This window comes from Drosophila gunungcola, unplaced genomic scaffold, assembly GCF_025200985.1.
Source record: "Drosophila gunungcola strain Sukarami unplaced genomic scaffold, Dgunungcola_SK_2 000241F, whole genome shotgun sequence".
NCBI lineage: Eukaryota > Metazoa > Arthropoda > Insecta > Diptera > Drosophilidae > Drosophila > Drosophila gunungcola.
This window is the reverse complement of record NW_026453402.1, coordinates 23009-48294: the sequence shown is the minus strand read 5'-3', so window position 1 is coordinate 48294 and position 25286 is coordinate 23009. Positions and strand designations below refer to the sequence as shown.

The 25286-nt window shown below is 45.6% G+C and overlaps 1 pseudogene; it reads right to left on the bottom strand.

Annotated features, from left to right (window-relative positions):
- Positions 1 to 19856: 19856 nt before the first annotated feature.
- Positions 19857 to 24828, bottom strand: LOC128266037 (uncharacterized; annotated as a pseudogene).
- Positions 24829 to 25286: the final 458 nt, after the last annotated feature.

Below are 25286 nucleotides of genomic sequence, written 5' to 3'. Positions count from 1 at the left end.
GGGTGGAGGGTGCCTGAAAATATTCAGTTGGCAGATCCATTCTTCTTCAAGCCCCAAAAAATAGATATGCTTATCGGCGCTGATACGTTCTTTGAACTTTTATCTATTGGCCAGATAAAGCATCTTACAAAAGAAAGTTGTCGGCTGGATAGTGTCAGGGAGATGTGCCTCTGAAAATAATGGTAGGGCTGTAAAATGGTACATTTCAGCTGCCAGGAGGAAGCGTTGGAGTCAATTGACACAACCCTGCAGAAATTTTGTTTTGTGGAGGACTTGCCGCCCAAGGTCCATACTCCTGAGCAACAACTCTGTCAACAACACTTGAGAAAATTCTCAAAGATTGTCGTCCGGTAGATTTTCGGTTCGTTTGCCGTTTAAATCTGACCCAAATACTCTTGGTTCGTCATACGAAGTTGCGAAACGTAGATTTTTGTCGCTAGAAAGGAAATTGTCAAAGGACCCTTCGCTGAAGAAGATGTATATTGAATTCATGGAGGAATATGCTTCACTGGGCCACATGTCCTCCACCAATGACAAAATTCCGAATACTCCGCACTATTTCATTCTGCACCAACGCGTTTTACGGCCAAAGAGTACTTCAACTAAGTTGAGAGTAGTTTTCGATGCATCGAGTCGTACTTCTACGCAGGTAGAGTTGAATGACATCTTGATGGTGGGCCCAACTATTCAAGAGGAGCTGTACTCGACTCTGCTTCGATTTAGATTGCATAAGTTTGCCCTTGCGGCCGACGTCAAAAAGATGTATCGCCAAGTGATGGTGGACGAAGCTGATCGTAACTTCCAGCTCATATTATGGGGACGAGATCCTTCTGAGTCCCTGAAAATCTTTAAGTTGAACACCGTTACATATGGAACTTCGCCAGCACCCTTTTTGGCGATTCGGTGTTTAATGCGGCTAGGAGAGATGGCGCAAGCAACTCATCCAAAAGCCGCAAAGGTTATTCAGAATGATTTTATGTTGACGATTTGTTGACTGGCGCCGGATGCGTTGAGGACCTGCAAAGCATTCGAGACGAAGTTTCTCAGGTCTTGCAAGAGGCAGGCTTTGAATTGGCAAAGTGGTTTTCAAAATGCCCAGAGTTATCCGCATCTGATAGCGCTGTAACGCCACTTATGGCAGACTCAGACGTAACCAAGACCCTTGGCGTTGTTTGGTTACCGGTTAAAGTTTACTTTCAATTTCGGTTGCATGACTCTTTCCTGGATCTTCGCGCGACAAAACGAAATATTTTGTCGGTGACTGCTCGACTTTTAGACCCACTTGGCCTCTTGTGTCCTTTGGTCACAAAGGCAAAGATGTTGTTGCAGGAACTGTGGCTTCGAAAATTAGATTGGGACGAGTCGCTACCGATGCAGTTGCTCACGTCGTGGGAGACTTTTAAAGCGACGCTTCTACAGCTGCCTAAAATTAAGGTATCGCGATTCGTCAACACAGATCCACAAGTCCCGATTCAAATACATGGTTTCGCTGACGCTTCCATGCGAGCGTATGGAGCGTGCATCTACGTTCGGACTCAAACTGCTGAAGGTTTGAAAGTGTCTTTATTGACCGCCACATCGAAAGTAGCTCCCCTCAAGACGAAAACTTTGCCTCGCCTTGAGCTGTGTGCAGCTCACCTTTTAGCAGATCTCTATAATCGTGTCAGGCCATTGCTAAATTCTCCCATTGAGAATGTTTTCCTGTGGACAGCCTCCGAGATCACTTTACACTGGATTAAAACCCATCCCTCGTCGTTGTCGGTTTTTGTTTCGAACCGGGTTGCAGAAATTCAGGAGTGGTCGGAGAAAGCAATTTGGAGACACTTTCCCACGAAAGTCAACCCAGCAGACATAGTGTCCCGAGGATGTGACGTAGAGGAGCTTACAACGTCCATTTGGTTCGGTGGGCCTTCGTTCTTGCTAGACTCAGAAAATAATTGGCCTGTAAATAAACATTTCGAACTGCCGGCTGATGTAATGTCGATGGAGCTAGGCAAATCGGCAATAGCTCTCGTAGTCAGCCCAGAGCCAAGCTCCTGAGAGTTTTCGTGTGGGTTTTTGGTTTTATTCAAAGGTGCAGAAAGGTGTCGAAGCCCTTTGAAAAAAGTATTTCGCCAAGAGAACAGAATTACGCTTTTGATATAATTGTCGAAGTTATCCAATTTCAGCAACGAAGTTATCCAAGTTATCCAATTCCAACGGTAGCAACGAATATTCAAAAGTTAAACCCTTTTCTTCAGGAAAATAAATTACATTGGTGCTCCTCGACATTGCTACGTTATTGAATGCTTCTATCCCGTACGACCCGTTGTTGCTGTCTAAAAGCTCACAGTTCGTCAGATCCTATGTGTCATACCTGCACGTTACGAACTGTCACGCTGGCCCACGATCTCTCGTAAGTCGTCTGCGCGAGAAAATCTGGCTAGTTAATGCTCAAGAAGTCTGCCGACGAACAGTTCGGTCGTGCATGCGCTGCTTTCGCTGTAAGCCGCAACTCTCGACGCAAATTATGGGAAACTTGCCAGCAGATAGACTTCGAGCTCTCCGCCCGTTCAATATTTGAGGCGTTGATTTTTGTGGTCCCTTCAGCACAACGTATCGTATCCGTGGTAAGCCACCGTACAAGTCGTACGTGACCTTGTTCGTCTGTTTTGCGTCCAAAGCGGTCCACTTAGAATTAGTGTCTGACCTAACCACTGATGCGTTCTTGTTGGCATTTCAAAGGTTCGTGAGTCGTCGCGGATCGCCACATGAGAGAGTTCCGAGCCCGTCTGGAGGAGCAGGGGGCGGTATCGAAACATTCGCATCAAAAAAAGGATGCGAGCTTGCGTTCATACCGCCCAGAGCACCGCACTTCGGCGGACTATGGGAGGCAGGCGTGAAGTCTGCAAAGCACTTGTTCTTTCGGACGGTAGGCCAAGACCTCTTGACCGCGGAGGAGCTCGGAACTCTGCTCACCAGCGTGGAGGCCGTGCTCAACTCCAGGCCCCTCGGCGCTCTAAGCAGCGACCCGAACGACGGCGAGGCCCTGACCCCCGGGCATCTGCTCATCGGCGGCCCTCTTCTGGCCCCACCATCAGCGGCGCTCCCGGACCAGATCAGCCTGACCTGCTTGCGACGATGGCGAGGTGTCTCGTCTCTCAGGCACAGGTTTTGGCAGCGATGGTCCCGGGAGTACATCTCCAGCCTCCAGTAGCGGTCCAAGTGGCACCAGGGGGAGCCCAACCTCGTCGTGGGAGCGCTCGTCGTCGTCGCAGAAGACAACCTTCCGCCCCAGCAGTGGAGGATTGGCCGAGTGGTAGCTGTGCACGCCGGCAGCGATAGCAAGGTTCGCGTGGCGGACGTCAGGACGCAGGACGGGGAATATCGGCGAGCTGTCCACCGACTGGCCCTGTTGCCCGTTCTGGGCTGAAGGACGTCGTCCCTTTAGTGGGGGCGGTGTTTGCGCACTTGGCGCTTGGATCTAAATCACTAGTTGTAGGGCGAGAGCGGGAGTCAATAAAGCTTTCGTCCGTTCGCTCTTGCGATTTCGCCCCGTCTCTCGCCACCGTAGCATAAGTTAGGTTCTAAGAGAAATTCTTGAAATATAATAGTCAGTGATCAATCGAACATCATCCTTTTCGTCGCGCTTTCGAAATAGTTTCACAATTCGCAATTTAACATCGTCGAACTACTGCAGTCACAAGTTTTCGCGTCGTTAATACAAAATAGTATTAAATTTTCAGTGTACGCTGCACACGCAGGGCTGTTATACATATATTGCATGTTTATTGTTCTTCGTCTTTCTTATCTCGCAACATTTGTCGCGTTATCTATTCAGCTGAGCTACAGCGAAAACATGTACACAAATTTAAAGTCAAGCCATCGGCAAGTCAGTTATACAAAATCGCTGCAACTCCGAGCACAGTTAATAAAATCAAAAAATAATTTCAATTGAACCTATCGTGCGTTTAATTTATATTTCTAAACTAAAGGGTGGCATTTTATTTGTTTTCATAAACATTTTAATGACCCCGACGTGGTATTCGTTTAATCGGAGTCTGCATGCGGTTCTTAACATTGTTTAATATCGTTTAAGCAATAACTTATTTTCGCTGTCGTTTGCTGCATCTCAGTCACAAACACACGAACACTTTATGTGCGCGAATTATCGTCTGTGGCCGGATCTGGCTGGTGTAGACTGTGCTGGTGGAGTTTAGGAGGCTTCGGGAAGATCCTGGTGGAGTTTTGAGAAGGCTTCTGAAAAAAAAGCTTAAGCCTTGTATTTTGGTTTCAAGTACAATCGAGAGCTTCGTTTGCGGGTGGAGTACATATGTTGAGTTTGCGAAATCTCCTAGGTCAGCGCTTTCGGCCGGATGCCCGAAACCCAGTTGTTTACACGATCCGGCATCCAGAAACCGCTGCGTTGGCGATCCTATGTCCGGGTTGAACGGCATCGCCGTTAGTGGGACAATGCCCGAGGGGGTTTGGGTGGAGGTGATGTCATCGGGAAGACATCAGCAGTAACTCCTACCCCCTTAGAACGATGGCCATAATGAAGGTATGGCGGGAGTGACAATGGGGTCCGCAGGGGTAGGGAAAAAAATTATCTCCTTCTATTTAAAGGTCCAAGCAACAGTTGTAATCAGGATTGACGATGCCACGAGTATGTATATGATTGACAGGTGAGTAGTGGCACGTTCTTCTATGTTGGAAACTGCCAATCCATTTTCCAGGTTGTGCAGATGTAGTACTTGAAAGTTTAAGGGTTCGACCTCGGGAACTGTTGTTAAGTGTTGGATGTGAGGGAGGTTAATTTCGATGTAGTGGCGGCCTCGACGAATTTGATCCCGTTGGCGGAGATAGAACAGTTTCGTATTTTATGAGCATAGAGCCGCTGAAGATCTTACTGGAGATGCAGTTGGAGGTGATGTTCAAGTTCTCCACATTAAGGATCACCAACAATCCTTTTATGGGAATGAAGATCTGTGATTGATGATCCTTTTTTATTGTGCTGCAGGTCGCTTCCCTGTCGTCCTGAAGGTTGTAGAGGCATTCTGTGTTATTCGGAGTCGAAGGAGTTTCGCAAACATGTGTACTACCCACTTTTATACAAGGTGTATCAATAATCTTAATTTCTACATCATTCTTAATAATAACATTCGGTACGTTTACATACATTGTTTTGTTAAGTGGTAGTGCTATGAGTCGGTATAAATTGTAAGATTGTTGGGACAGAATTGGAACTTTAATGTTAAATATAAGTGTTTTATTAATATTAGTGGATTCTAATGAAAGCACATTAAATAATTCGTGTTCCAACTGAACTTCTACTTTCTGATCTGCTAGTAAAGTTTTTAATTTTTCCATTTCCATAGAATTTAATAAGTATTTCGGGACTATTTTTAATTTGGCAAATAGTAAATCTATGTTGAAACTAATCCTGTCTATATATTGGATAAGTTGAATGTTTTTCTGTTCATCATCTATTTGTTTAAAGATTTTATTCTGGTATGAATTTACAAAATTGCCTATAAGCTCCTGCTCCCTGTTAATGTGGTTAGTTATTTCCTCAAATCTTATACGTGTTTCATTTTGGAAAATAAGGTTTGTTTTGGAATTACTGCGTAAGGCCTCTAAGTTTTTGTTTATTTTTGCCTCGTTATAGGCGTCCATATTCCCTGAAACTAAAAATCGGCCAGACCCCCTCATTTGTAACGAGCAATCCATCTAAAAATAAAACACGGACATGTATAACGGTACCATCTTATACCTTAGAAGGAATCACAGATATTTTAAAACCAATTTTAACACCAAACAAGACATTGGCAGTTCACTCACCCGACGAAATTTTCGATATAATTCAAAAAGCTTACACCAAATATTTCGGAGACTCCGGTATGTATAAGATTTACAGATGTCTAATTCTTTTACACGAGCCTATCGACCCGAACGAAATTAACTGCCTTTTAAAAACTCATCATTCTAACAACAATCATAGAGGGGTGGAAGAGATGTACCAGCATCTAAAAAGGGAAATTTACATACCCCAACTAAAATTTCTAATCTCACAAGTAATCCGGGATTGCGAAACCTGCCATACACTTTAGTACGATAGGTGTCCACAAAAACCACCATTTGTATTACCAGAAATACCGAACAGGCCCCTAGAAATATTACACACGGACATATATACTATCAATAATAATTATAACTTAACAATTATTGATAAATTCTCCAAATTCGCTCAAGCCTACCAGTTAACCAACAGAAACTTAATTTTTGTTATCAAAGCCTTTAAAACCTTCTTTTGCCAGTTTGGAATACCCAAAAAAATAATACTTGACCAGGGGGCCGAGTTCTCTGGTGCTATTTTCAAAGACTTCTTGGCACAATACGAAATAGAACTTCATATTACTTCCTTTCAACAGTCCAGTAGTAACTCAGTAGTAGAACGTTTACATTCCACTCTAATAGAGATCTATACAATCATTTTGAGTAAGAGAAAAGAATTAAAATTAACCATTGAACACGATGAGATACTTTCCGAAACCATAATAACCTACAACAATGCGATCCACTCTAGTACAAATTTAACTCCATTCGAACTTTTTAGTGGCCGCACTCACATTTTTTGAAAAAACAGTCAAATTCGACAATGAACACGGTTACTTACAAAAACTTAACGAATTCCAAAGAAAGAAACTCATGGCGGACGCAACGAAAAGACGAATAGATCGCTTAAACGAGAACAGGAAAACCCCCCCGACTTACCGGTTGGAACTTCTATTTGTCGCAAGGAAAATAGGAGAAATAAAATCACGCCTCGTTTTAGTAAGCACAAGGTTTTACTGGATAGCGGCGTAACATTACGAACAATAAGGAAACAAAAACTACACAAGCAAAAAGTTAGGAGAGCTGTAATACAGACAAATGACACATAAGCATACTTGCGAAACTTGGTTAATTATACTCCCAATGTAATTTTACAGATTGACCTTGGGAACAACTCAACGGCTCGTTAGCGAAATATTGGATAAAGATCAACCCTTTTAAAAATCAACCTGGGTACAGCGAGAGTGGTAAAATCATTTAAAATATTTAAACATGTAATTCATCTGAACAATTATGAGGAATCGGCAGCTAAAATACAGGAGGTGATAGGAAACTTACCTGACGAACAGGGTTTTGAATATTTGAAACTCACCTTACATCAACAAATATCTCAAGTTCAACAAAGACTAAATTCCTTGCTTCCCAGCAATGGGGGTAATAGGCCCAAGAGAGGATTAATTAATGGATTAGGCCACATAGTTAAAATAGTTTCAGGGAATATGGACGCCTATGACGAGGCAAAAATAAACAAAGACTTAGAGGACTTACGCAGTAATTCCGAAACAAACCTTATTTTCCAAAATGAAACACGTATAAGATTTGAGGAAATAACTAACCACATTAACAGGGAGCAGGAGCTTATAGGCAATTTTGTAAATTCATACCAGAATAAAATCTTTAAACAAATAGATGAGGAACAGAAAAACATTCAACTTATCCAATATATAGACAGGATTAGTTTCAACATAGATTTACTTTACAATCACTTAAATAATATAGCGGAAAGCCTACTATTTGCCAAATTAAAAATAGTCCCGAAATACTTATTAAATTCTATGGAAATGGAAAAATTAAAAACTTTACTAGCAGATCAGAAAGTAGAAGTTCATTTGGAACACGAATTATATAATGTGCTTTTATTAGAATCCACTACTATTAATAAAACACTTATATTTAACATTAAAGTTCCAATTCTGTCCGAACAATCTTACAATTTATACCGACTCATAGCACTAACACTTAACAAAACAATATATGTAAACGTACCGAATGTTATTATTAAGAATGATGTAGAAATTAAGATTATTGATACACCTTGTTTAAAAGTGGGTAGTACACATGTTTGCGAAACTCCTTCGACTCCGAATAACACAGAATGCCTCTACAACCTTCTGGACGACAGGGAAGCGACCTGCAGCACAATAAAAAGGGATCATCAACCACAGATCTTCATTCCCATAAAAGGATTGTTAATGATCCTTAATGTGGAGAACTTGAACATCACCTCCAACTGCATCTCCAGTAAGATCTTCAGCGGCTCTTTGCTCATAAAATACGAAACTGTTCTATCTCCGCCAACGGGATCAAATTCGTCGAGGCCGCCACTACATCGAAATTAACCTCCCTCACATCCAACACTTAACAACAATTCCCGAGGTCGAACCCTTAAACTTTCAAGTACTACATCTGCACAACCTGGAAAATGGATTGGCAGTTTCCAACATAGAAGAACGTGCCACTACTCACCTGTCAATCATATACATACTCGTGGCATCGTCAATCCTGATTACAACTTTTGCTACCCCTGCGGACCCCATTGTCACTCCCGCCATACCTTCATTATGGCCATCGTTCCAAGCTAAGGGGGGAGGAGTTACCGCTGATGTCTTCCCGATGACATCACCTCCACCCAAACCCCCTCGGGCATTGTCCCACTAACGGCGATGCCGTTCAACCCAGACATAGGATCGCCAACGCAGCGGTTTCTGGATGCCGGATCGTGTAAACAACTGGGTTTCGGGCATCCGGCCGAAAGCGCTGACCTAGGAGATTTCGCAAACTCAGCATATGTACTCCACCCGCAAACGAAGGTCTCTCCCAAAATAAAAGGCAGTCTTAAAGCGACACTTGAAAGCATAAGTCTTTTATTCAGAAGCCTTCTCAAAACTCCACCAGGATTCCCGAAGCCTCCTAAACTCCACCAGCACAGTCTACACCAGCCAGATCCGGCCACAGACGATAATTCGCGCACATAAAGTGTTCGTGTGTTTGTGACTGAGATGCAGCAAACGACAGCGAAAATAAGTTATTGCTTAAACGATATTAAACAATGTTAAGAACCGACATACAGACTCCGATTAAACGAATACCACGTCGGGGTCATTAAAATGTTTATGAAAACAAATAAAATGCCACCATTTAGTTTATAAAAATAAATTAAACGCACGATAGGTTCAATTGAAATTATTTCTTGATTTTATTAACTGACTTGCCGATGGCTTGACTTTAAATTTGTGTACATGTTTTCGCTGTAGCTCAGCTGAATAGATAACGCGACAAATGTTGCGAGATAAGAAAGACGAAGAACAATAAACATGCAATATATGTATAACAGCCCTGCGTGTGCAGCGTACACTGAAAATTTAATACTATTTTGTATTAACGACGCGAAAACTTGTGACTGCAGTAGTTCGACGATGTTAAATTGCGAATTGTGAAACTATTTCGAAAGCGCGACGAAAAGGATGATGTTCGATTGATCACTGACTATTATATTTCAAGAATTTCTCTTAGAACCTAACTTATGCTACGGTGGCGAGAGACGGGGTGAAATCGCAAGAGCGAACGGACGAAAGCTTTATTGGCTCCCGCTCTCGCCCTACAACTAGTGATTTAAATACAAGCGCCAAGTGCGCAAACACCGCCCCCACTGAAGAGACGACGTCCTTCAGCCCAGAACGGGCAACAGGGCCAGTCGGTGGACAGCTCGCCGATATTCCCCGTCCTAAGTCCTGACGTCCGCCACGCGAACCTTGCTATCGCTGCCGGCGTGCACAGCTACCACTCGGCCAATCCTCCACTGCTGGGGCTGAAGGTTGTCTTCTGCGACGACGACGAGCGCTCCCACGACGAGGTTGGGCTCCCCCTGGTGCCACTTGAACCGCTGCTGGAGGCTGGAGATGTACTCCCGGGACCATCGCTGCCAAAACCTGTGCCTGAGAGACGAGACACCTCGCCATCGTCGCAAGCAGGTCAGGCTGATCTGGTCCGGGAGCGCCGCTGATGGTGGGGCCAGAAGAGGGCCGCCGATGAGCAGATGCCCGGGGTCAGGGCCTCGCCGTCGTTCGGGTCGCTGCTTAGAGCGCCGAGGGGCCTGGAGTTGATCACGGCCTCCACGCTGGTGAGCAGAGTTCCGAGCTCCTCCGCGGTCAAGAGGTCTTGGCCTACCGTCCGAAAGAACAAGTGCTTTGCAGACTTAACACCTGCCTCCCATAGTCCGCCGAAGTGCGGTGCTCTGGGCGGTATGAACGCAAACTCGCATCCTTTTTTTGATGCGAATGTTTCGATACCGCCCCCTGCTCCTCCAGACGGGCTCGGAACTCTCTCATGTGGCGATCCGCGACGACTCACGAACCTTTGAAATGCCAAAAAGAACGCATCAGTGGTTAGGTCAGACACTAATTCTAAGTGGACCGCTTTGGACGCAAAACAGACGAACAAGGACACGTACGACTTGTACGGTGGCCTAAAGAAAAGAGTTTAACTTTTGAATATTCGTTGCTACCGGTTTATTTTTCGGAATTTTACTTATGTCGTCCCTGAATTCGTGAAATTGGACAACTTCGACAATTATATCAAAAGCGTAATTCAGTTCTCTTGGCGAAATACTTTTTTCAAAGGGCTTCGACACCTTTCTGCACCTTTGAATAAAACCAAAAACCCACACGAAAACTCTCAAGAGCTTCAGGTGCGACGAAAAGGACTCTATTTTCTGAAGCACATAATTTGGCTCTGGGCTGACTACGAGAGCTATTACCGATTTGCGTAGCTCCATCGACATTACATCAGCCGGCAGTTCGAAATGTTTATTTACAGTCCAATTATTTTCTGAGTCTAGCAAGAACGAAGGCCCACCGAACCAAATGGACGTTGTAAGCTCCTCTACGTCACATCCTCGGGACACTATGTCCGCTGGGTTGACTTTCGTGGGAACGTGTCTCCAAATTGCTTTCTCCGACCACTCCTGAATTTCTGCAACCCGGTTCGAAACAAAAACCGACAACGACGAGGGATGGGTTTTAATCCAGTGTAAAGTGATCTCGGAGTCTGTCCACAGGAAAACATTCTCAATGGGAGAATTTAGCAATGGCCTGACACGATTATAGATATCTGCCAAAAGGTGAGCTGCACAAAGCTCAAGGCGAGGCAAAGTTTTCGTCTTGAGGGGAGCTACTTTCGATTTGGCGGTCAATAAAGACACTTTCAAACCTTCAGCAGTTTAAGTCCGAACGTAGATGCACGCTCCATACGCTCGCATGGAAGCTTCAGCGAAACCAGGTATTTGAATCGGGACTTGTGGATCTGTGTTGACGAATCGCGATACCTTAATTTTAAGCAGCTGCAGAAGCGTCGCTTTAAACGTCTCCCACGACGATCTAATTTTCGAAGCCACAGTTCCTGCAACAACATCTTTGCCTTTGTGACCAAAGGACACAAGAGGCCAAGTGGGTCGAAAAGTCGAGCAGTCACCGACAAAATATTTCGTTTTGTCGCGCGAAGATCCAGTTTGAAAACCACTTTGCCAATTCAAAGCCTGCCTCTTGCAAGACCTGAGAAACTTCGTCTCGAAGGCTTTGCAGGTCCTCAACGCATCCGGCGCCAGTCAACAAACCGTCAACATAAAAATCATTCTGAATTTTCTTTGCGGCTTTTGATGAGTTGCTTGCGCCATCTCTCCTAACCGAATCGCCAAAAAGGGTGCTGGCGAAGTTCCATATGTAACGGTGTGCAACTTAAAGATTTTTAGGGACTCAGAAGGATCTCGTCTCCATAAAATGAGCTGGAAGCTACGATCAGCTTCGTCCACCATTACTTGGCGATGCAATCTAAACCGAAGACATGTGGCCCAGTGAAGCATATTCCTCCATGAATTCAATATACATCTTCTTCAGCGAAGGGTCCTTTGACAATTTCCTTTCTAGCGACAAAAATCTACGTTTCGCAACTTCGTATGACGAACCAAGAGTATTTGGGTCAGATTTAAACGGCAAACGAACCGAAAATCTACCGGACGACAATCTTTGAGAATTTTCTTAAAGTGTTGTTGACAGAGTTGTTGCTCAGGAGTATGGACTTTAGCCTTGGGCGGCAAGTCCTCCACAAACCAAAATTTCTGCAGGGTTGTGTCAATTGACTCCAACGCTTCCTCCTGGCAGCTGAGATGTACCATTTTACAGCCCTTACATTATTTTCAGAGGCACATCTCCCTGACACTATCCAGCCGAGAACTGTCTAGCCGCTAGCCGCGTACACATACACAGGCACACCGACACCGCTGCCGCTATTTCGAGTTATCTTTTGTCGTTTTCGTTCTTGATCGCTGCAGCAGTGCAATTTTCGGTCTGCCTAAACGTTTGTTCGTTTTTTCGGTACGCTTGAGCTTGAGCGGTAGCTCCCCTACAGTGCGTGCGTGCGGCATATACTGTCGCAGGGTTTATATAAAAAATATAAAAACCCTATTTAGATTTTTCGCTGTAATTCTCTCGGCACTTAGCTCCCTTACACCGTGTGCGATCGGTATATTACTCGTTGATTTTTTATTTTTTTATTTAACAAATAAATAATTTAATAAAAATAAATATTAAACACCTCTTCGATACCAACCAAATAAATACAAATAAACGCAATGGCAACTAAGGATATCGAAGAGCTTAAACACCAACGAGATGTTTGCATGAAAAGTATTAACCGAACTTATCGCCACTTAAAAGAAGCTAAATTATCTATAAATCCGGTCGAGCTTGAGTGTCGATTAGAGATTCTAAATACGCACATTGAAAATGCTTCCCTTTGCAAAACCAAATAGAAGTGAAAGATACAAAGACGTATACCGCGAAGAGTTGGAAGAGAGGGCCGTAATGACAAAGTCATTGCTGATTTCAATTTTAAATAAGTCCAAACAAAATAATATCGAGAAATCCGCTCCGCCAGCAAATCGCCCGCCTCAATGCCGTCTGCCGAGCGTTGCTCTCCCAACTTTTAGCGGAAAACACTCCGAATTTAAAAATTTTATAAGCCTTTTCGAAACTTTCGTTGACAAAGATGACACTTTACACGATATTAAAAATTCAATTATTTAATTTCGTGTTTAGCTGGAGACGCTTTAGGAACAGTTAGGGCCTTCCAAGTCTCTGCGGAAAAGCCCTTGCTATGACTCCTTGCTGTCTATTGGGGATGATAGACGCATTACCAATGCCATTTTAATACATCTGGTAATGAGCAAGGTCGATGCAGGAACTAAAAGAAAATGGGAAGAACAGTTAGATTATACTTCGCTTCCACTTTGGATCGAATGTGAGGCGGCCCTCAACAGGCGATACCAACACATGGTAGCAGAAGAGGCTTCCAAGCCCAAAACTGTTCAGCAGACCCAATCTAACCCTAAGAAGAATGGAAATAGGAGTTTTTCGTTTGTCGCTGCCAGGAACGACTCTGTTCAATGCATGTATTGCAACTCAGCTGAACATCAGATTGGAAACTGCGCTTCCTTCGCAGCCCTGACAGTTCAGCAAAGATTCGATTTCGCTAAAAGAGCACTCTTATGCATTAACTGTTTAAGAAAGGGTCACACTGTCAAAAAATGCAAATCGAACAGATGTAGAGTGTGTAATTCCTCACATCACACTTTGCTACATATATATGCCCCAAACACAAATCTCGCGTTGCCACCTCCTTCTCAGCCCACGCTCATGCAGGAGTCTCCATCCACTTCGCATGTTTTGCATGCGAATGCATCGGATCGAGTCATTCTTGCAACTGCTGTTGTGAGCGTCCAAACAAAAAGCGGCGAGTTTGTATTAGCTCGAGCGTTGCTGGTTCACAAATAAACTTTGTAACCGACGAGCTCGCTCAGAGGCTCAAAGACGAGGACGTGTGCATGAGCTTGCGAGGAATTGGTGGAACTAATGCCCAAGCCACAAAAAAAATACACACGATTGTGAAGTCGCGAGTAGGGAACAGCTAATTGTCGTCCGATTTTTGGATTATGAAAAATATTTCTGGTTATCATCCGGATCAAGCGGTGAACACCAGCGTGTGGAGGGTGCCTGAAAATATTCAGTTGGCAGATCCATTCTTCTTCAAGCCCCAAAAAATAGATATGCTTATCGGCGCTGAAACATTCTTTGAACTTTTATCTATTGGCCAGATAAAGCAGGGGCCTGAATTCCCCATCCTACAAAAGACAGTTCTCGGCTGGATAGTGTCAGGCAGATGTGCCTCTGAAAATAATAAAAACGCTGAAAAAATGGTACATCTCAGCTGCCAGGAGGAAGCGTTGGAGTCAATTGACACAACCCTGCAGAAATTTTGGTCTGTGGAGGACTTGCCGCCCAAGGTCCATACTCCTGAGCAACAACTCTGTCAACAACACTTTGAGAAATTCTCAAAGATTGTCGTCCGGTAGATTTTCGGTTCGTTTGCCGTTTAAATCTAACCCAAATACTCTTGGTTCGTCATACAAAGTTGCGAAACGTAGATTTTTGTCGCTGGAAAGGAATTTGTCAAAGGACCCTTCGCTGAAGAAGATGTATATTGAATTCATGGAGGAATATGTTTCACTGGGCCACATGTCCTCCACTAATGACAAAATTCCGAATACACCGCAGTATTTCATTCCGCACCAATGCGTTTTACGGCCACAAAGTACTTCAACTAAGTTGAGAGTAGTTTTCGATGCATCGAGCCGTACTTCTACGCAGGTAGCGTTGAATGACATCTTGATGGTAGGCCCAACTATTCAAGAGGAGCTGTACTCGACTCTGCTTCGGTTTAGATTGCATAAGTTTGCCCTTGCGGCCGACGTCAAAAAGATGTATCGCCAAGTGATGGTGGACGAAGCTGATCGTAACTTCCAGCTCATAGTATGGAGACGAGATCCTTCTGAGTCCCTGAAAATCTTTAAGTTGAACACCGTTACATATGGAACTTCGCCAGCCCCCTTTTTGGCGATTCGGTGTTTAATGCGGCTAGGAGAGATGGCGCAAGCAACTCATCCAAAAGCCGCAAAGGTTATTCAGAATGATTTTTATGTTGACGATTTGTTGACTGGCGCCGGATGCGTTGAGGACCTGCAAAGCCTTCGAGACGAAGTTTCTCAGGTCTTGCAAGAGGCAGGCTTTGAATTGGCAAAGTGGTTTTCAAACTGCCCAGAGTTATCCGCATCTGATAGCGCTGTAATGCCACTTATGGCAGACTCAGACGTAACCAAGACCCTTGGCGTGGTTTGGTTACCGGTTAAAGATTACTTTCAATTTCGGTTGGATGACTCTTTCCTGGATCTTCGCGCGACAAAACGAAATATTTTGTCGGTGACTGCTCGACTTTTCGACCCACTTGGCCTCTTGTGTCCTTTGGTCACAAAGGCAAAGATGTTGTTGCAGGAACTGTGGCTTCGAAAATTAGATCGTCGTGGGAGACGTTTAAAGCGACGCTTCTGCAGCTGCCTAAAATTAAGGTATCGCGATTCGTCAACACAGATCCACAAGTCCCGATTCAAATACATGGTTTCGCTGACGCATCCATGCGAGCGTATGGAGCGTGCATCTACGTTCGGACTCAAACTGCTGAAGGTTTGAAAGTGTCTTTATTGACCGCCAAATCGAAAGTAGCTCCCCTCAAGACGAAAACTTTGCCTCGCCTTGAGCTGTGTGCAGCTCACCTTTTAGCAGATCTCTATAATCGTGTCAGGCCATTGCTAAATTCTCCCATTGAGAATGTTTTCCTGTGGACAGACTCCGAGATCACTTTACACTGGATTAAAACCCATCCCTCGTAGTTGTCGGTTTTTTTTTCGAACCGGGTTTCAGAAATTCAGAAGTGGTCGGAGAAAGCAATTTGGAGACACGTTCCCACGAAAGTCAACCCAGCAGATATAGTGTCCCGAGGATGTGACGTAGAGGAGCTTACAACGTCCATTTGGTTTAGTGGGCCTTCGTTCTTGCTAGACTCAGAAAATAATTGGCCTGTAAATAAACATTTCGAACTGCCGGCTGATGTAATGTCGATGGAGCTACGCAAATCGGCAATAGCTCTCGTAGTCAGCCCAGAGCCAAATTATGTGCTTCAGAAAATAGAGTCCTTTTCGTCGCACCTGAAGCTTCTGAGAGTTTTCGTGTGGGTTTTTTCGTTTTATTCAAAGGTGCAGAAAGGTGTCGAAGCCCTTTGAAAAAAGTATTTCGCCAAGAGAACTGGATTTCGCTTTGATAAAATTGTCGAAGTTGTCCAATTTCACGAGTTCAGGGACGACATAAGTAAAATTCGGAAGAATAAACCGGTAGCAACGAATATTCAAAAGTTAAACCCTTTTCTTCAGGAAAATAAATTAGATTGGTGCTCCTCGACATTGCTACGAGTTGGGGGTGGGTTATTGAATGCTCCTATCCCGTACGAAGCCAAATTCCCGTTGTTGCTGTCTAAAAGCTCACAGTTCGTCAGATCCTATGTGTCATACCTGCACGTTACGAACTGTCACGCTGGCCCACGAGCTCTCGTAAGTAGTCTGCGCGAGAAAATCTGGCTAGTTAATGCTCAAGAAGTCTGCCGACGAACAGTTCGGTCGTGCATGCGCTGCTTTCGCTGTAAGCGGCAACTATTGACGCAAATTATGGGAAACTTGCCAGCAGATAGACTTCGAGCTCTCCGCCCGTTCAATATTTGTGGCGTTGATTTTTGTGGTCCCTTCAGCACAACGTATCGTATCCGTGGTAAGCCACCGTACAAGTCGTACGTGGCCTTGTTCGTTTTGCGTCCAAAGCGGTCCACTTAGAATTAGTGTCTGACCTAACCACTGATGCGTTCTTGTTGGCATTTCAAAGGTTCGTGAGTCGTCGCGGATCGCCACATGAGAGAGTTCCGAGCCCGTCTGGAGGAGCAGGGGGCGGTATCGAAACATTCGCATGAAAAAAAGGATGCGAGTTTGCGTTCATACCGCCCAGAGCACCGCACTTCGGCGGACGATGGGAGGCAGGTGTGAAGTCTGCAAAGCACTTGTTCTTTCGGACGGTAGGCCAAGACCTCTTGACCGCGGAGGAGCTCGGAACTCTGCTCACCAGCGTGGAGGCCGTGCTCAACTCCACGCCCCTCGGCGCTCTAAGCAGCGACCCGAACGACGGCGAGGCCCTGACCCCCGGGCATCTGCTCATCGGCGGCCCTCTTCTGGCCCCACCATCAGCGGCGCTCCCGGACCAGATCAGCCTGACCTGCTTGCGACGATGGCGAGGTGTCTCGTCTCTCAGGCACAGGTTTTGGCAGCGATGGTCCCGGGAGTACATCTCCAGCCTCAAGCAGCAGTTCAAGTGGCACCAGGGGGAGCCCAACCTCGTCGTGGGAGCGCTCGTCGTCGTCGCAGAAGACAACCTTCCGCCCAGGCAGTGGAGGATCGGACGAGTGGTAGCGGTGCACGCCGGCGCCGATAGCAAGGTTCGCGTGGCGGACGTCAGGACGCAGGACGGCGAATATCGGCAAGCTGTCCACCGACTGGCCCTGTTGCCCGTTCTGGGCTGAAGGACGTCGTCCCTTCAGAGGGGGCGGTGTTTGCGCACTCAGCGCTTGTATTTAAATCACTAGTTGTAGGGCGAGAGCGGGAGCCAATAAAGCTTTCGTCTGTTCGCTCTTTCGAATTCGCCCCGTCTCTCGCCACCGTAGCATAAGTTAGGTTCTAAGAGAAATTATTGAAATATAATTGTTAGTGATCCATCGAACGTCATCGTAGCCACTCCTTTTCGTCGCGCTTTCGACATAGTTTTCACAAGTTTCGCAATTAAAATCGTCTCGAACTACTGCGTTCACAAGTTTTCGCGTTGTTAATACAAAATAGTATTAAATTTTCGGGGAGCTAAATGCTATAGTCGTGCGATCCGGCTCGTTTCCGATTTATATACTACCTGCAATAGAAAGACAACTTTTGGGAAAGTTTCATGCAGATAGCTTTAAAACTGAGAGACTAGTTTGGGTAGAAACGGCCGGACAGACGGACATGGCTAGATCGACTCGCCTACTGATGCTGATCAAGAATATATATATCTTATAGGGTCGGATATGTCTCCTTCACTGCTTTGCAAACTTCAGACTGAAATTATAATACCTCTGCAAGGGTATAAAAAATGAAAAAAATTAAATTTGAACCCAATGTGCCCTATTGTTCCTATGTGAAAAGCTGGGGGGGTGGCGGATTTCTGCCCTTGGAGGTGATGAAGGAAATGGCGACTCGTTGGGTTCCTTTTTATTCACTTTGATTTTTATTTTAATATAACTTATTTCACATAACTTGCACAACTTCACTTAGTGGCTTCGAAATTATAACTCCTTAACTCTACTTAAATCTAATGCTAGGAGAGCGGGGGTGGAGACTGTTAACAGACCGAGAGCGAGATGAGAGTTCATCTGGACATAACTGCTCTCGACTGTTAACGAATAATTTGGACAGTGGCCCCTCCTTGGCGCGGACATTCTCCCCCCCTTGCGACGGCAAACGTAGCAACCAAGTTTTCCACACGTCTGCCGCCTTAAGATTGTCTACAGGATCCCGAGACAATCCAGCCGAACACAGTGCTTTGTGCGACAGGCAGCCCCTCATCCAGATTTAGGAACCCGGGTTGGATGACGTCACGATAGACGTCAGAGCCCAACACCAGGGATATCGTCGCCGGGCGATGAAACTGTTCATCAGCAAGACGGATATCATTAAACCTAGCGCGAACATCGTCGGCTAGTGCACGGATTGGAGTGCGAGTGGAGAAGTTGGGGCTGACCTTGAGCACCACGTCGATTTTGAAGGTGCCTGTTCGTGACCTTATCGTCGCCGAACAGACCGTCTCGTCTCCGACGCTTGTCGTGGGGAGCCGGAACGCCGCAGCGAGCGATCTATCAATGGTGGTCACCGGGGAGCACGGGGTCGATCAGGGCACCCGTCTCGTATTATTGGTTCCTGTGTCGAGAACCACGATGGCCGTCGGGATGATTTGCACACTCCGATGCTGCAACAGAGAGCCCACAGATGGAGCTACAGTTGGCGCTTCGGCCTGGTCGGAATTCTGGGAACGATTCCGCGAGCTGGGTGTTGGACCCCGAGAGCGTGAGCCGGAAGCTGATGGTCGTGATGCAGTTACCGAAGGTCGCACTGGAGAAATTGACCTGGTGTCGCGAACTGGAAGACTCGCGCATATGGAGCAACGTGTGGTGGTCCTGCCCACATTTTTTGCACGTGTCTCCGCTGCGACATACTTCTTCGGAGTGCTGATGTGCCAGGCAATTAGCGCAGTATTTGTTAATGATAACGGCGTGTAGCCGCTTTTCAGTACTGAGCCTCAGAAACCTGTTGCATTTCCGTAGCGGATGGATTCCCCGACAGACTCGGCAGCGGTAGGATCGAGTACCTCGGGAACGTCTGTCGTCCAGAGTTTGGGCGCTGCGAGGTCGTGGAGCCATGGTTTTAATGCTTTAATATATAAAAAAAATAAATGATAAGTACATTTAGTGTCAATCGTGAACGAATTTTGGAGCATGAGGACAGAAGGCACTATTTTGGAAGTACTGAGGCTGCCTTGGCCTCCATAGGAAGAAGTACTAGCTTATGGACGGGACGTTTAATAATTCCTCGAGCGGTACGGATTTCTACTACGCGAACTCTACTATCGGCCCCTGGAAAGACAGATACAACTCTGCCGAGCCGCCAGTCGTTTGATGGCATATTGTCTTCTTTGACTACCACCATATCATCGACTTGTATATCTTTGGACGGATTTTGCCACTTATTGCGCTTGTGCAGTTCCTTTAAATATTCCTCTTTACATCGCGCACTGAACTGCTGATGCAGGGCCTTTAAATGTTGCCAGCGATTTATAATCGACTTAGCATCGCCCTTAATTTCGGGTTCAGCTGTGGAAAGCAACGGACCCCCAATCAGAAAGTGGCCTGGCGTTAACGCCAACAAATCAGAAGGATTTTCGGACATGGGAGACAGTGGCCTGGAGTTAAGACACGCTTCAACTTTGGCAAGAAGGGTAGAGAGCTCTTCAAACGTATACTTCCGACTTGACGTCGACTTGTAGAAAAGTGTTTTAAAGCTTTTCACTCCAGCCTCCCATAGTCCTCCCATATGTGGAGCTCCTGGTGGAATGAAACGCCACAAAAGTCCCTGATGGCTATAGGCATCAGTCACAGACTCCTTGATCGCTTGCATAAAATCACGCGAAAGTAGAGTCGCTGCCCCCACAAAGGTTTTGCCATTATCCGAATGAACCCGCTGAGGACAACCCCTCCTCGCTACGAATCGGACAAAGGCTGCGAGGAACTTCTCGGTTGTGAGGTCGGAAGTAGGCTCTAAATGGATCGCCTTTGTGGAGAAACATACAAACACGCAAACATATCCCTTGGTAATGAGGCATGCTCTGCCTGTATAGTTTTTTATTTCAAATGGGCCTGCATAATCAATGCCAGTATATGTAAAGGCCTGGAAAAGGAAACTCGATCGGTCGGAAGATCGCCCATTAATTGCGTCTGTAATTTCTTCTTGTAAATAGTACACACCTTACAGGAGTTTAGCACAGCTTTTACCAGATTCTTGAGTTTAGGAATCCAATACTTCGATCGAATGAGGCGTACCACTAGTTGGTTGCCGCCATGCAGGGAAATCTGGTGTGAAAAAGGACGAGCAGACGAGAAAGCCTACAGTTATATGGCAGTATAATAGGATGGCGCTCGTCATACTGAAGTGCTGTTGAGGCAGTAATGCGACCACATGCTCTTAAAAGGCCGTGCTGGTCTAGGAATGGAAACAGGTTGGCTATCGGGCTGGACACTGGAATTGGACACTTATCGTTTAGGAATTTAAGCTCTTGGGTATATTCCTCACGTTGAGCATATAGAATAAGGGCTCTTTCAGCTTCTCGGACCTCCTCCTTTGTAGGCGGTCAGCTGGGCCCCTCGGCATCTTGCGGCAGCGTTGAGTGAACCGTAACACGTACGCAAGGACCCGCAGAGCCTTGTCCAATTTGGAGAATCGTTCCAGAAAATCGTCGGATAGGGCCTTTGCGAAATTGACCTTCACAGCACGCTGCTCTAAGTCTGTAACTGGAGTCGCAAGCCCCTGTGTTGGCCACTGGCCTTTTGGCTGTTGTAACCAGTCCGGTCCTTTCCACCAGTGAACCAGATCCTGCAGCGAAACTCCTCGGCTGGCTAGGTCCGCGGGATTGTGTTCAGATCGCACATGCGCCCAATGCTCAGCGCTCGTCACCTGAGTAATCCTGGTCACTCGGTTGGCTACAAAACGTGGCCCATTGGCATGCCGGTTTGTTCAACCATGCGAGGACGATGGTGGAATCAGTCCAGCAGAAAATGTCGGAATTGGAAATTTGCATATTCGGAAGGATAGCTGCGATCATTTCTGACAACAACAAGGCCCCACACAGTTCGAGCCGTGGAAGGGACACCGTTTTAACAGGTGCGACTCCGGTCTTGGCGGTAAGCAGATGTGTCATAATATTATGTGCTACTTCAACCCGCAAGTATATTGCGGCCCATATGCCTTCTGCGACGCATCACAAAACCCATTATGCTCGACTTTCACCTCTGGCTGGAACCCAACCCACCTAGGAATACGGATTTGCTTGAGCTCGGAATAGCTGCGCAAAAACTCTTGCCATCTTTGATTCATTTCTGTGGGGATGTTTTCATCCCAGCCCAACTGTGCAACCAAATTTCTTGCATAAAGATTTTGAGCGGACAATAAACGGGGACAGCCATCCCGCGGGGTCAAAAAGTTTCGCGATCTGGGAAAGAACCTCTCTCTTCGTATACGTAGATTCAATCGAAACTAGCGGTGGAACAAAATAGAACTCGTCCGAGGTCGCATTCCACCGAACCCCAAGTGTTTTGGTAGTGCTTTCGGAATTGAGATCGCGAAAGTCATCGTGGAGTAGGTGTTCGTTAGGAATAGCTTCGAGTATGCTATTCTGATTCGCTGTCCACTTTCTCAACGGGAACCCGGCAAGGTTAAAAGCGTGGCAAAGCTCGCTGATAGCAAGTCGAGCCTCTTGTATGCAATTGGCCCCTGCCAGAACATCGTCTACGTACATAAAATGCCGAATAATATTGGTTGCTTTAGGAAACTCCGTTTCTACGTCGTCTGCCAATTGTTGGAGTACGCGAAGTGCCAGAAACGGTGCACAGTTGACACCAAAGGTGACGGTTTTTAGTTCGAAATCGCTTACTTCTCCTTCTTTGTTTCGGAATAAGATTCTTTGGAACGGCGTGTGCTTGGGATCGACCCAGATTTGACGGTACATTTTTGTAATGTCTGCACTGAACACGTACTGGAAATAACGCCACTTCAAGATCTGAATGGTTAAATCAGATTGTAGGACTGGACCAGCATGAAGAATATCGTTCAAGCTTGTCCCATTTGCTGAAGGGCTAGAAGCATTGAATACCACGCGTAGCTTGGTGGTGGTGCTCTCGGGTTTGATCACAGCATGGTGTGGAAGATAATAGTTTGGAGAATCGTAAGACGGGGGAACTTCTCTCATATGACCCAGATCCAAATACTCTTGAATGACTGAGTCATATTGCTCTTTTAGTAGGAAAGTCTCTTTTTAAACGGTTTCGTTCCTAAGAAGCTGAGCTAGGGCAATGGATCGCGAGTGCCCCAATTTGGATCCGAAATTTTCGGGTTCGCGAAACGGTAACGTTACCACGTATTTCCCGCTTGCGTCTCTAGTGGTGGTTTGGAGAAAATTGCTCTCGCAATAGGAATCGGATTCCTTTACCCTCCTTGTTGGTATATTCTCCACCTCCCAAAACTTAGTGAGAAGTTTTTCTAAGACCCTGTCACTTGTTTCGGTTATCTGGGTCGTGAAAGCTGCTACCCGCTTTTGGACTGATGCATTGGACACTGGGCCGGTAAGCACCCAGCCGAAAATAGTCTCCTGTCCTAGCAGAGAGCCGCAAATGTTGGTGCGCGTGTCGCTCAGCAACACGGACGGTAAAATGTCGGCTCCGATCAGAACATCTATCTGGGAACTCTCTAAAAATGTTGGATCTGCCAGGGGGATGGCCGGTAAATCAACCAGCGCATCTCGTGGAATTGGGTACGACGGAAGCATTCCAGGCAGTTCGGGCAAGACGTAAGCTGTGGTTTCTAGCTGAAGGCCTGGCTTATTAGGGGCTCGAATAGAAAAATGGCAGAGCTTGGTCGCCTGAGCGGAAACGGTTTGATTTAAGCCCGAAACTTGGGCTTGGATAAGGCGGAATGGCAGCTTAATCAGATTGAACAGGCGTTCCAAAATAAACGTTGCCTCAGAACCCGAGTCTATTAGAGCACGAGCCCTGTAGTTCGTTCCCAAGTGGCATATATCAATAATGGCCGTGCCTAGCAAAACCGCTCTAGCACCGGTTGCGAAATAGTTCTGCACACTGGGCGGATTTTCTAGACCGGTGGCGGCCCCTTGCACCGCTGGGTTTTGAGGGCTTGCAGACGAACTACTTGCGGAAGTTGACCCACGGGAAATGGGGTTGCCTTTATGCAACAGTGTATGATGCCGAGCTCGGCATGTGAAACAGCTGTGAGTGCTAGTACAGTCACGTAGCTGGTGTCCTCTTGCGAAGCAATTTAGGCAAAGCTGTTTTTTTTTGATGTAGATTGTTCGCGCATCCACAGACATCTGGAGAAAGCGCTGGCATAAGCGCACTGGATGACTTTCTTTTGAGCACAGGTCGCAATTCTTTGGTTTAGTAACTACCTTGGCTTCGAAAGAGTTGAGCTTCCTGGGAACGGGTTGACTCTTAGCGGTAGAGTGATTGCTGTGGCTGGGTTTCATATCCTCAATCGCCTCTAGCGTTCGGTATCGTTCGCTAAGAAACGTGTTCATTTCATCCCAGGTCGGAATGTCGGACTTGGATGAAAGGGACTGCTCCCATAAGGAAAGGGTCAGTTTCGGCAATCTACTGGCGCACAGGAATACCAGGAGACAGTCCCAGTTCTCTGTGGAAATGTTGGAATGAGCCAGCGCTATCAAACACCCTTGGATTGTGCTCTGTAGGTCTTTCAGTGCCTGGCCAGATTCGGTATTTACGGAACCCAAATTAAAAAGCAGTTTGAGTTGGCTATTTACTAGCAGTCTCTTATTTTCGAAACGGTCTCGAAGTGCTTCCCAAGCTGAATTGAAACCCTCATTGTAAGAGGGGATTTGGATACGATTGCCTTAGCCTCGCCGCTAGTTTTAGCGTTGAGATGGAAAAGTTTTTCGACCGATGTCAACCTAGGATTGTTGACATAAACTGCGGTAAAAAGATCCCTAAATGTTGGCCATTTCAAATAGTCTCCTTCGAAAACCTCAGTGTCGCATGGCGGTAGTCGGCAACCGGACGAAAACGGAATGGGCAGGGTGTTGGAATTGGCGTTGGCCGTTTGAGTTTTCACTCGCTCAATTTGTTCACTGAGTTTCGCGGTACAGGATTCGTAAACTTCATAGCAATGCTCATATTTGGCTTGCAGAAGTTCTAACATTGCATGCGCCTCCCCGCCCCCGCAAGAATTGCGTCTGAACATACTTCGTACTCGTTCTCTCCCCTGTCCCATAATGCCTTGATTTGATCACGTCGAACTTGGCACGTGTGGACCGAAGGATCTGAAGCCCCTGAAACGTTTATTCTGGCTTCAAATGTGCTCAGACGGTCAGAGATCGAAATAAATTTGTCTAAAACTGCGTCGCGTTGGGCCATCTTTACGCTGGATCGCGTGACTTTTATTTGTGGAACTACAGGAGCGTTTAAGGAGCTGTCGCTTTTTGCGTTGGAAATCAACGCTTTGGGTTCTTGTTTACCCTGAGACACACGAGGGGACGCTGATCGTGGTCGCTCTAAGCTTACCCGCGGGGTTGTCTTCAAATTTTTCTTATCCCCTATGGGCATGCTAGAATAAGGATCAGGAAATTGCCTCTATTCGCAGTAAAATAAAAATCAATTTTATCAATGGACTCGTATTGATCTTGATGCCAAAATATTTTTACTATTAATTGGTTTAATAAGCAGTAAATAAAAAACCTGGAATTTATGGAATGGAATGAATGGCAATTTTTTTGGAACAAAGCATATAGGAAATATATCAAAAAAGATAAATTGTATACATCCAGAATAGTCGCGCTGCTGTGGGATTTGCCAATGACTACTTGGTAACTCGATAGGAAAAAATTAATAAACAATGTTAGTTGGAACACAACAAAACAATTTTTAAGGTGTATTATTTATATATATAATGTCGTATTTATTGTTTAATTATGCTTTGTTTGCCCTCAGGTTACTTGAGTTGTTTATTATTGCTTGAGTTATTTATTATTATTTTTTTGTATGGAATGGCGCACTGATGTTTATAAATAATAATCAATAATATTAATATATGCCAATATATCGCGTTTTGT